Genomic DNA, 12,741 nt, shown 5'->3' with positions numbered 1-12,741 from the left:
TTTATGGCGTACATAGTGATGTTTCAATACATAGAATACTTACATAGTGATCAAATCAAGGTAATTGGCATATTCATCGTCTTAAACATCTATCATTTCTTTGTGTTGGGAACATTCAATATCCTCCCCCTGGCTATCAGAAACTATATAATATATTGTCACTAACTATAGTCCTGGGATGTTTAATTACCTCAGAGCAATTTGGAATGATTAACCGAAAACCCAACTATATTTTAAGTAATATTAAGAAAAAAAATCACACCCAGTAGCAAACATATCCCTAAGAAAGCACAACTGTTTTCTTTTCTTTTTTTTTTTTTTGGAGATGGAGTCTTGCTCTGTCGCTCAGGCTGCAGTGCAGTGGTGTGATCTTGGCTCACTGTAACCTCCACCTCCCGGGCTCTAGTGATTCTCCCACCTCAGCCTCCCCAGTGGCAGGGACTACAGGTGCGCACCACCATTCCTGGCTAATTTTTGTATTATTTATTTTTTTTTTTTTGAGACGGAGTCTTGCTCTGCCGCCCAGGCTGGAGTGCAGTGGCCGGATCTCAGCTCACTGCAAGCTCCGCCTCCCGGGTTGACGCCATTCTCCCGCCTCAGCCTCCCGAGTGGCTGGGACTACAGGCGCCTGCCTCGTCGCCCGGCTAGGTTTTTTTTGTATTTTTTAGTAGAGACGGGGTTTCACTGTATTAGCCAGGATGGTCTCGATCTCCTGACCTCGTGATCCGCCCGTCTCGGCCTCCCAAAGTGCTGGGATTACAGGCTTGAGCCACCGCACCCGGCAAGGTTGGGCATTCTAAGTCACAGGGTGAGACAGACAGTCGGCACAAGATACAAGTCATAAACACCTTGCTGATAAAACAGGTTGTGGTAAAGAAGCCGGAAAACCCACCAAAATCAAGATGGTGATGAAAGTGACCTCTGGTCGTCCTCACTGCTCATTATACACTAATCATAATTCATTAGCATGCTGAAAGACACTCCTACCAGAGCCAGGACAGTCTACAAATGCCATGGCAACGTCAGGAAGTAATCATATATTGTCTAAAAAGGGAAGGAATCCTCAGTTATGGGAATTGCCCACTCCTTTCCCGGAAAACTCATGAATAGCTCACCCCTTGTTTAGCATATAATCAAGAAATAACCATAACATTGGCCAACCAGCAGCTCATGCGGCTGCTCTGCCTATGGAGTAGCCATTCTTTTATTTCTTTACTTTCTTAATAAACTTGCTTTCACTTCATGGACTTACCCCGAAGTTTTTCTTGTGCGGGATTCAGTAACCCTCTCTTGGGGTTTGGATCAGGACCCCTTTCCAGCAACAGTAAGTAGGGTAAAATCTCAGCCCTTCAGTTTTTGAGAAATACATGTAAATCGCTGAATGCAGTTCTTGACATGTACACAGCAGGTTCTCAATACGTGGTAACTACATGTGCAATGATGAGTGATGATGAAATGGCAGAGTGTTGGTGTCAGCTGATAACCCTGTTACTCCTCCCCTCCAAATAAGGAAGCATGAGAAGCCTAGGAGCAGTTAGTGGAGGGAAAATAAGCAGGGATAGCCATGTCAAGGAGCCCTGGTGCACTGGGGAGAAGGATAATTTTATCGATGGCCAGAAACTCAGCTTCTCAGGCCCCAGGCAACAGCTTCTCCCTCCAGCTCTGCTTTCTGAACTTCAGGACTTGGGGAAGAAATAAAGGGAGTGTGTGGGAGACAGGGGCCTCAGTACAAGTGGGATTTCGAGAAGTTGAACCTTGTTGGAAGGACACTTGGGAAGGATGGACCAGAGCCCCAGGCTCCAACATCAACTGTATCTGGGCTGAGGCTACAATGAACCTGCCAGCTTGGCTTATCCTCTAGAGGGAAATCACCCCATAGCTTCCATTAGGAGAGGTACTCAGGGTTCATTCCCATCTAATGGAATAAGTCCTGCCCATGGTCCACAGGAGATCATAATCAAGGGGAGTTTCTTGTGAGTACACAATGAATCAGGCATGCCGAGGAGGGCAAGGCCCCTGCTCTCCCAGCAAGAGCTCTTGACTTTGTTTTTTGCTGATTCATCTTAGTAAAAAGTTTGTGTGTGATGACATGAAGAGCTGGCTCCTCACGGCCCCATCTTTCCTCCTGAGGAGAGCTGCCTCCACTTCCCCTTTCAGACTCTTCTAATCTTTTGGACTTACAGTGTGGGCACACTACAGTCCAGAGTTGTCACTTGTGTTCCAGATCCACTTCTGCCCTGTACCTGTGCGCCACTGAAACTGTCTTTGCAAAATCATGACTGAGACAGTGAAAGAGATCTAACATAGTCGACTCCATCTTGCTTCTAACCTCCAAGCTGTCTTTGTTCATTCTTGGGCATAGGCTGAACTAACTTTGGAAGAAGCTTAGTTATAGTTTATAGTTTAAAACAAAGATGATAACAGCCCTTTCCCAAAGCAGACTTTCTTCTTGCCTGGAAACTAGATTGACTTTTTAGGACTAACATTAGCCGTAAGATTGGAAATTATAGTTTAGGAGCCATGCAGCTGGAGGCTACAAGATTCTGACCCTCCCTAAACTGCTCCTGAGATCAGTGCTAGAGACATTTTGCAGACCCTGCATTTGATGGATCAGCTGGCGCCACCCAGATCGAAACACTGGCTCATCTGATCTTGTGGCGCCCACCCAGGAACTCAGTTCAAGAAGACAGCTTTGACTCTCTATGATTTCATCTCTGACCTGACCAATCAGCACTCCTGGCTCACTAGCTCCCCTACTGCCACCCCACCAAATTGTCCTTAAAAACTCTGCTCCCTTGCCAGGCGGAGTGGCTCACACCTATAATCCCAGCACTTTTTTGGGAGGCTGAGGCGGGTGGATCACTTGAGATCAGGAGTTCGAGACCAGCCTGGCCAACATGGTGAAACCCGTCTCTACTAAAAATACAAAAATTAGCTGGACGTGGTGGCACATTCCTGTAATTCCAGCTACTCGGGAGGCTGAGGCAGGAGAATTGCTTGAACCCAGGAGGCAGAGGTTGCAGTGAGCCGAGATTGTGCCACTGCACTCCAGCCTGGGTGACAGAGCGAGACTCCAGCTCAAAAAAAAAAAAAAAAAAAAACACAAAACAAAACAAAACTCTGCTCCCTGAATGCTCAGGGAGATTGATTTGAGTAATAATGAAACTCCCGTCTTCCGCACAGCCGGCTCTGCGTGAATTACTTTCTCTATTGCAATTCCCCTGTCTTGATAAATCGACTCTGTCTAGGCAGCGGGCAAGGTGAAACCCTTGGGCGGTTACACTAGTGGCATATCATGGAATCTCTGTGTTCAAGATTCCTCGTTACACAATAGACAGGGCTAATGCTGTCTACTCTTGTCTAAGTCCCTGGGACACGGAATCGTCAACTATTGAACGTGTGTGATGGTCCTACGTATGTATGAGGTATTAATTCTTTGGTTTCTGGACTGAGTTTTCCCTTGTTCCTTGACTTCCTCAAAGCTGCCTGTGTCTGCTTCCTCTCCTAACCTCATAGTTCTTAGGTTTTTCCCTTCCTGTTCTGCAAAGAGACTTTAGGCAACCCACAGATGTCTTGGAAAACAAGTGTCCTCTAATTAGGCTCTTTTATATTTTCTTCCAAAAAAGACAGACTCAAAGTGCAGCTATCCCAGAGAAAAGGGAAAGTGGTGCCTGAACTTCCCACCCAGACCCAGATGACTTGATGCCCTTGTCCCAAAACTTGGAATGAGGGGTGCTGGAGGGGGAAAATAGAAGGAATGATGTGGGGGTGGGAGCCATTCCTCAGCTCAAACCCCTCCAACAGCCTGCCATCCCACTCAGATTAAAGGCCAGATTCCTTACAATGGCCTCCAAGGACCTGCACAATGATATCCATGTCACCTCTCTGTCCTTATTTCCTGTTTTTTCCCCGTTCATTCTGTTCCTGCTACACTGGCTGCTCCGCCAACAGACCTGGCTTACTTCTCACGCAGGGCTTTTCCACTGGTGTTTCTGCTGCTAGGAGTGCTCTTCTCCCCATAGCCGCATGGTTTGATTCTTCATGTCTTTCAGGTCTTTGGCAAAATGTCACCTCCTCAGGGAAGACTTCTCTGTGACCATCCTATTTAAAATTGCAGGCTGGACGTGATGGCTCACGCCTGTAATCCCAGCACTTTGTGAGGCTGAGGTGGGTGGATCACCTGAGATGAGGAGTTTGAGACCAGCCTGACCAACACGGAGAAACCCCGTCTCTACTAAAAATACAAAATTACTCAAATGTCCATCAATGATAGACTGGATTAAGAAAATGTGGCACATATACACCATGGAATACTATGCAGCCATAAAAAAGGATGAGTTCATGTCCTTTGCAGGAACATGGATGAAGCTAGAAACCATCATTCTCAGCAAACTATCGCAAGGACAGAAAACCAAACACCACATGTTCTCACTCATAGGTGGGAATTGAACAATGAGAACACTTGGACATGGGGTGGGGAATATCACACACTGGGGCCTATTGGGGGATCGGGGACTGGGGGAGGGATAGCATTAGGAGAAATATCTAATGTAAATGATGAGTTGATGGGTACAGCAAACCAACATAGCACATGTATACCTATGTATCAAACCTGCACGTTGTGCACATGTACCCTAGAACTTGAAGTATAATAAAAATAAATAAATAAAAATAAAAATACAAAACTAACCAGGCGTGGTGGTGCATGCCTGTAATCCCAGCTACTTAGGAGGCCAAGGCAGAAGAATTGCTTGAACCCGGGAGGTGGAGGTTGCGGTGAGCTGAGATCACACCATTGCACTGCAGCCTGGGCAACAAGAGCAAAACTCCGTCTCAAATAATACATAAATAAAATTAAAAATAAAATAAAATTGCAACCTCCTTCCTCTTTCCCCTGACACTCCCTATCCTCCTTCCCTTGCTTATTTTTTCTCCCTAGCATTTGCCAACATCTTTCATGTTAAATATGTGATGTATTTGTTCATCATCCCACTAGAATGGAAGTTCCACAAGGGCATGGGGTTTCTGGCTATTTTGATTACTGCTGTGTCTTCAGAGTTTAAAACAGCTCCTGGAACCAAATAGATGCTCAGAAAATATCTGTTGAATGAATGAATTAGTAGAAGAGTGAACAGTGCCTTTCCTTCCATTTCCTCAACAATAAGATCTGTGTGAATGATCGCATGCCGGTGTGTGAATGTGATAGAGAGCCCTAGGAGAAAGGTCATGTTTAATCCCAAATTAGTAGAGAAAGGGAAAGCAAAGCCTCCAGAAATCTGTGAATTACCCAAAGCAGTTCAGATGAATGGAAGGAATTATAGGACAGTGGGTTAGAGACCAGGATTAAATTCAATCTTTGCCATTAAACATTTGGGCAAGTTATTTAACCTCTTTGGGCTTTAGTTGTATCATCTGTAAAATGGGGGCAGTGGAAGAAATAATCATCAAGAAAAAGTATACAGTGCTTTATAACTTAAAAAAAATGTCTTTCACATGTATTATTTTAACCAGTATAACCAGTTTGTTAGCTTACTCTAAAAGTAACCCCTTTCTCGATTTGTTTCTTGCTACAAAATTACCCATTTACCTGTTTGCTTTTGAATTCCAAAGGCTAATCTTGAAACAATCCAGGCATGAAGTGGAACTGGCAGTTGCAATTTTCCTCCTTCCAAGAAGAAATTGGTGCACAGCTAATCCATAACCTGACCTCCAACGAGCTGATGCTAACCAGGCCTCTGGATGGTCAATTACTCAAGCTAGCCATCAGAAAATGACAAGCAGACCTGGAGCCTATGCACATCTTTCCCTTAAAACCCCTTGAGCCAGCCTGAGAATTTGAGCTGACTTTTTGACACTTGAGTGTGGCCATCTCCCAAGCTGCTAGCACTTGAATAAACCTGCTTTCCTTCCATCAAACCTTGCTTCTTGTGTGTCTGGCTTTTCAAGCAGCAAGCAGCTGAACCTGAGTCTGGTTACATTATCTCTGATTCCTGTGAGGTAGCCAGAGCAGGTAGGTAGATGTGAGACAACAAAAAACCTTTTCTTAGTTATTCCTGCTTGTAACTCCCCATAAGACCCTTAGGAGGATGGATCCCACACAAGGAGAATACTTTGTTTTCTAAGCAAGTAATGGGGGACAAATTTGGACTTGTAGGAGGGTTAAATGGCTTTATGTAAGAATCAGCAGAGACACTAAGGACTAGGCAAGATCTGGCAGCAGAAAGCAGGAGAAGCAAAAGATGGGAGGTGGCAGAGCCCTGCGAGGAGAGGTCAGGAAGAGGCATTCTTGTGGCAAAATGAGCAAGTGGGGCCTGAAAGAGAGAAATAGTAAGAGAAATGGAGCTTGTTCTGTGGGGCATGATGTAAGCACTTTCTACATCTATCTCAGAAAATCCAGGTGGTTTCTGATGCTTTGGCCCAAATGAATGATCTCAGGAGCACAGAAATAGGTGTGGACTCCTGTGTGGAGGCTGCCAGAGGGGAGGGGACAGCCAGTGTCTTGGACACATGATGGAGAAAGGACAGCGAATGCTTCGTTGGAGTAGGGCTCTGGCCCTGAAAGAGAGGCTACTGTGGGCGGCCCCACTTGATCCTTGACTAACTTCTTAAGGATATGGTATTGCCTATTGCCCCCCAGGTATCACATAAAGGATCTTATTTGTTATTTTAATTTTTCATCAGTTTGTTATCATTAGACACTCTATTTCCTTGAGCTTAGTGATTACTTTAAGCAGGAAAGCCTTCCTTGGCTTGATAAAATGGTCGTCATGTTAAAACTCGTTAGGGTTAGAATGGAAGAAATCTAGAGCCTTTGCTCAGTACTTTGACTTAGCAATTCAGTTTTTGATTTTGTACACCTAGGTAAATGAAAAGCGCCTTTAATTCACTTTTGGATAATTAGCACAAAGAGAAAATGACTTTGCATGTCACAATGTGGCATGGTTCAAACTGAGCAAATGAGAACAAAAGTCAACACTTCCATAGTTGTACGCACTTGCAAGAAATAATTTTCATTTAATTTAAAGTGATAAATCTGGGTAATTACGTGATGATTATTCATAAAACGATTAATCAAACTCATATACATTTTGTAGCATCTCATGCATTACTGCAATTGGAGTATTTTAGGAAAATATATTGTTTGAATTTTAAAATAGCACTCCATTGTAGCTCAGCAAAAATGGAAAAATGTATCTTGGCTAGTCCTATTTAGTCAATTATTATAATGGAAAGCATTAGATAGTATCCAAGAAAAACAATTATGAATAATATAATGTATACCTGCTTCCAGTATGTACTCCCTTATAAACATCCAATGTAATTAAAATATAAATTGGATCTAGAATGGGCATAAAAATCCCTTTAAAAGTACAAGTTTGTCAGGAAGAGATAAAGAACAACAGAAGAATCCTTTCTCCAGTTTCCTTATTTTGTTAAATTCATACATAAGCAGCTTCTTGAGGGTATCTCATGCTTTTACTAGCCATTATTCAGACAAATTTACTCAGACATTTTCCATCTGAGACAGTAAGGTATAAATAAAATCAAAATGAAGATGGCAAAGTTTGGAGGTGATTTAAAAAGCTGGATGTGTTCTTTTTGTTTGTTTCTGTTTTTTTTTGTTTTTTTTTTTTTTTTAATTGAGATGGAGTTTAGTTTCACTGTTGCTGCCCAGGCTGGAGTGCAATGGCGCGATCTCGGCTCATTGCAACCTCTGCCTCCTGGGTTCAAGCGATTCTCCTCCCTCAACCTCCTGAGTAGCTGGGATTACAGGCACCCACCACCATGCCCGGCTAATTTCTGTATTTATTTAGTAGAGACAGGGTTTCGCCATTTTGGCCGGGCTGGTCTTTAACTCCTGACCTCAGGTGTTGGGATTACAGGCGTGAGCCACCGCGCCCAGCCAAAGCTGAATGTGTTCTGAACAGTGGAACATGGTGCCTCAGTCTAGTATGTTTGGAGGAATCCACAGATTGGCTTATAGACACTAAGCTTCACTATGCTCAGCTTCATTAAATAAAGTGAATTATCATGTGGACCGGGGGGCACCTTTGAAAAGAAGATTCCTTTCTCAGTAGCTTAGAAGCATTCATTTGCATCCCTTGGATTACCTATATTCTCTTTCAGCACAGCAATTTCCAGCTCACTTTAACAAGTCATTTCATCCTTGGGTAAAAGTGGATTTCCAGATATATTGGGCACTTTTGATCCCTGTTGGCTCAGAGGTCTTCTTTGAAGATCACAGTCAGTGAAAACATTTTTCTGAGGATGACAACAATCCAGAGAATGGCAGGTAACTCTTAGAGCTGGTGTAATAAGCAGTTCATAGTTCCAGAGCATTTCCAGATGGGTCGGCAGTCAAGATTAAATGAGCATTTTGAGAATTGATAAAAATGAAAAGTTAATTAATGTCATTATCTTGTCGATGAACATTTAGGTTTCTTGCAGTTTTTTGAATTACAAATAATGTTGCAATGATACTTGTATATATGTTTCCCTGAGCCTACGTATAAGATTTTCTCTAGAATATATTCCCATAAGTAGAATTGCTGGGTCAAAGGGTATATACACCTTCAATTTTACTAGATATTTTCACGTTGCTCCCTAAGTGCCTATACAATTTAACACTTCTATCAGCAGGACATGACAGTTTCTGTTACCCTACATCCTTGCCAAAACGTGGTATTATCTGAATTTTTAGCTTTTGTCCATCCAATGGGGGAAAATGATATTTTATTACTGTTTTGATTTGCATTTCTCTGATGAATAGTTATATTGGACATCTTTTTGTTGTTGGCTTTTCAAGCTTCCTTTTTATGAGTTACCAATTCATATTCTGCTGGCTTCTTTTCCCCCCGTTGATTTGTAGGAGCTTCTTAAAAATATTCTTTTTAAGTTTTATGTGTTGTAAATAGCATCTCCTACTCCACAGAGTTATTTTTCACTTTATTTTTTCTTGCCTTTTATAGTCCAGAAGTATGTAACTTTAGTATAGTTGAATTTATTGACCTTTTCCTTTAGAGTTTGTGCCTTTTATATTTTAAGAAATCCTGACTGAGCAGGAACCCACATTCAGGAACAGAGCCCTTTACTCCTCCCTCAGAATGAATGGAGACCAGAAATCAGATGTTTATGCCCAAGGAAAGCAGGATTTCGTTCAGCACTTCTCCCAGATCGTTAGGATGCTGACTGAGGATGAGATGGGGTACTCAGAGACAGGAGATGCTATTGCCCGGCTCAAGGAGGTCCTGGAATACAATGCCATTGGAGGCAAGTATCACCAGGGTTTGACGGTGCTAGTAGCATCCCAGGAACTGGTGGAGCCGAGGAAACAGGATGCTGATAGTCTCCAGTGGGCCCTGACCATGGGCTAGTTTGTGGAAGTGCTGCAAGCTTTCTTCCTGGTGGCAGATGACATCATGGATTCATCCCTCTCCCCCCAGGGACAGATCTGGTGGTATCAGAAGCCTGGCATGGGTTTGGATGCCATCAATGATGCTATGCTTCTGGAAGCATGTATCTACCACCTGCTGAAGCTCTATTGCCTGGAGCAGCCCTATTTTTTCTTTTCTTTCTTTTCCTTTTTTCTTTTCTTTTCTTTCTTTCTTTCTTTCTTTTTTTTTTTTTTTTTTTGAGACAGAGTTTCACTCTTGTTGCCCAGGCTGGAGTGCAGTGGCGCGATCTTGGCTCACCGCAACCTCCGCCTCCCGGGTTTCAAGTTATTCTCCTGCCTTAGCCTCCCGAGTAGCTGGGATGACAGGTATACGCCACCACACCCACCTGATTTCGTATTTTTAGTAGAGGCGGAGTTTTTCCATGTTGGTCAAGCTGGTCTCGAACTCCCAACCTCAGATGATCCGCCCGCCTCAGTTTTCCAAAGTGCTGGGATTACAGGCGTGAGCCACCGTGCCTGGCCTGGAGCAGCCCTATTACCTGGACCTAATTGAGCTCTTCCTGCAGAGTTCCTATCAGACTAATATTGGGCAGACCCTGGACCTCATCACAGCACCTCAGGGCAATGTGGGTCTTGGCAGATTCACTGAAAAGAGGTACAAATCTATTGTCAAGTACAAGGCAGCTTTCTACTCCTACCTTCCTGTAGCTGCAGCCATGTACATGGCAGGAATTGATGGCGAGAAGAACCATGCCAATGCCAAGAAGATTCTGCTGGACATGGGAGAGTTCTTTCCGATTCAGGATGATTACCTTGACCTCTTTGGGGACCCCAGTGTGACCAGCAAAGTTGGTACTGACATCCAGGACAACAAATGCAGCTGGCTGGTGGTTCAGCGTCTGCAACAGGCCACTCCAGAATAGTACCAGATCCTGAAGAAGAATTACGGGCAGAAGGAGGCCAAGAAGGTGGCCCAGGTGAAGGCACTATATGAGGAGCTGGACCTGCCGGCCGTGTTCTTGCAATATGAGGAAGACAGTTACAGCCACATCATGGGTCTCATTGAACAGTATGCAGCACCCCTGACCCCAGCCATCTTTCTGGGGCTGGTGCGCAAAATATATAAGCAGAAAAAGTAACCTAGAGACTGCAAGGGCGGGGAGAGGAGGCTCTCAATAAATTATTGTGTAACCTAAAAAAAAAAAAAAAAAGAAAAAGAAAAGAAAAGAAATCCTTCCCTGCACCACAGTCATAAATATATTTTTCTAAATTTGGTTCAAAAATTTGTAAAAGTTTGTTTTTTATAATTGGAATTTATTTGTATTGATTGTATCAGTTCTCCATTGCTGCATAACAAATTAACACAAACTTTACATCTTATGACAGCATACATTTTTCAGATCACTTTTTCCATAGGTCAGGAGTCTGGCACGACGACATAGCTGAGTTCTCTCTTGAGGAGCTTATAAGATTGAAATCAAGTTGTTGTCTGTCTGCATGCCCATCTGGGACTGGAAGTCCTCTTCCAAACTAACATGATTGTGGTAGGATTTGGTTCTTTTAGCTGTATGACTAAAGTCCCCGTTTCCTTGCCAGCTGTTAGCCAGAGGCTCCTCTTGGCTTCTAGAGGCCATCCACCTTCCCTTCCATGTGGCCTCCTCCATCTTCAAAGCCAGCAATGAAGAACCTGCCTTCTGTTGAATCCCTCTTATGCTTCAGATCTCTCTGTGAGTCTCTTCTCTAAGAAAAGTCCCAGCTTTCTAAAGGGCTCACCTAATTTGGTCAAGTTGACCCAGGATAATCACCCTGTCTTAAGGCCAGGTGATTCAGGATCTTAATCACATCGGCAAAACTCCCTTCACAGCACCACCTAGATTAGTGTTTGACTGAATAATTGGCTGAAAATGTGTGTATTCCATGGGCCTAGAATCTTGGAAGCCATCTTAGAATTCTGCCTACCACACGGTGGAGGGTAGTGATCCATATTTTTAATGCGTGGATCATTATGTTATTTTCATTTTAGAAAATTTAAATCACATACAAAAGCAGAGACAATAGTTTCATAGTTTCATAAACTCTCATGTTCCCAGCATCCATCTTCTGTGATTCCACATGGCCAATCTATGTCCCAACTCCCTTCTCCCCACACCCTGGGTAATTTTGCAGCGGATCTAAGACATACTGGTTCATCTGTAAATGCTTTCATATGTGTATTCAAAGACAGGACCTCTTTTCTTTCTACCTGGAAGTAGCCAGACTCAAGTTTAAGGGCATAGTCCTCCACTGCTAAGTCTGCCCAAGATTTCTGATACCAACTGTAAGTTGGGGTGGGGCCGGGGGGGTGTCCCAAAACTAACACGGTTGTGGTAGGATTTGGTTCTTTTAGCTGTATGACTAAAGTCCCTGTTTCCTTGCCAGCTGTTAGCCAGAGGCTCCTCTTGGCTTCTCAGTTTTAATAATTTGCTAGAAAGACTCATAGAATTCATCAAAACCCAATATACTCACAGCCATGTTTATTACAGGCAAAGAATGCAAATTATAAGAGACACATGGGGAAGAATCCTCGATTGGGAGTGTTCCCAATATGAAGCTGCTGTGTCATCAGGGATGTGTTAACCTTCTGGCATAGATATTTGGCAATACATGCATGGAGTATTGCCAACCCAGCAAGCTTGCATAAGTTTTGGTGTCCAGAGTTTTTGCCAGGTTCATTACGTAGGGATGGTTGGTAGAATTATTACCCATGTGGTTGAACTCAAGCTCCAGTCACACTCTACTCCCACAGGGCAGGCTGATATCATGTGGCTCAAAGCCGCAACCTTCTAATTACGTGATTGGTCTTTCTGGTAAGGCCAGCCTCCACCCTGAGCCATCTATTAACTTAAACTATCAGGTGGGGTCTGAGGGGTCCACCATGACTAACCAAGACGCTCCTATCACTTAAGAAATTTCAAGGGTTTAGAGGTTACCTCCCAGGAACTGAGGATAAAGGCCAAATTTCTTTGTTTTTCTTCTCTCTTTATTCCTTCATTCCTTCAGAACCACAATATCACTATCACACTTCAAAAAATTAATTCGAATTTTCATTAAATATCCAATAAATGTTCTGTTTTTTCCCATTGGCTCATTAATAAAACCAGTTTTTATCTTCAAATTAATATCCTAACAAGCTTCACACATTGTACTTCGTTAATATGAATCTTAAGTTTCTTTTAGTTTATAGGTTTCCTTTCCCTTTTTGTCCCCTTGCAATTTATTTGTGGAAGAAAGTGAGTCATTTGTTCTATAGAGTCTATCACATTCTGAATTTGCATAAATTACATAACTATACAATTCACCCACATACT

The 12,741-nt window shown here is 43.1% G+C and overlaps 1 pseudogene; it reads left to right on the top strand.

Annotated features, from left to right (window-relative positions):
• Window positions 1–9,086: 9,086 nt before the first annotated feature.
• On the top strand, window positions 9,087–10,619 carry LOC105509436 (annotated as a pseudogene).
• The last annotated feature ends 2,122 nt before the right edge of the window (window positions 10,620–12,741 follow it).

The sequence above is a fragment of the Colobus angolensis genome, unplaced genomic scaffold, assembly GCF_000951035.1.
Source record: "Colobus angolensis palliatus isolate OR3802 unplaced genomic scaffold, Cang.pa_1.0 Scaffold176, whole genome shotgun sequence".
NCBI lineage: Eukaryota > Metazoa > Chordata > Mammalia > Primates > Cercopithecidae > Colobus > Colobus angolensis.
The sequence above is the reverse complement of the archived record's forward strand: the minus strand, read 5'-3'. Positions and strand labels throughout refer to the sequence as shown.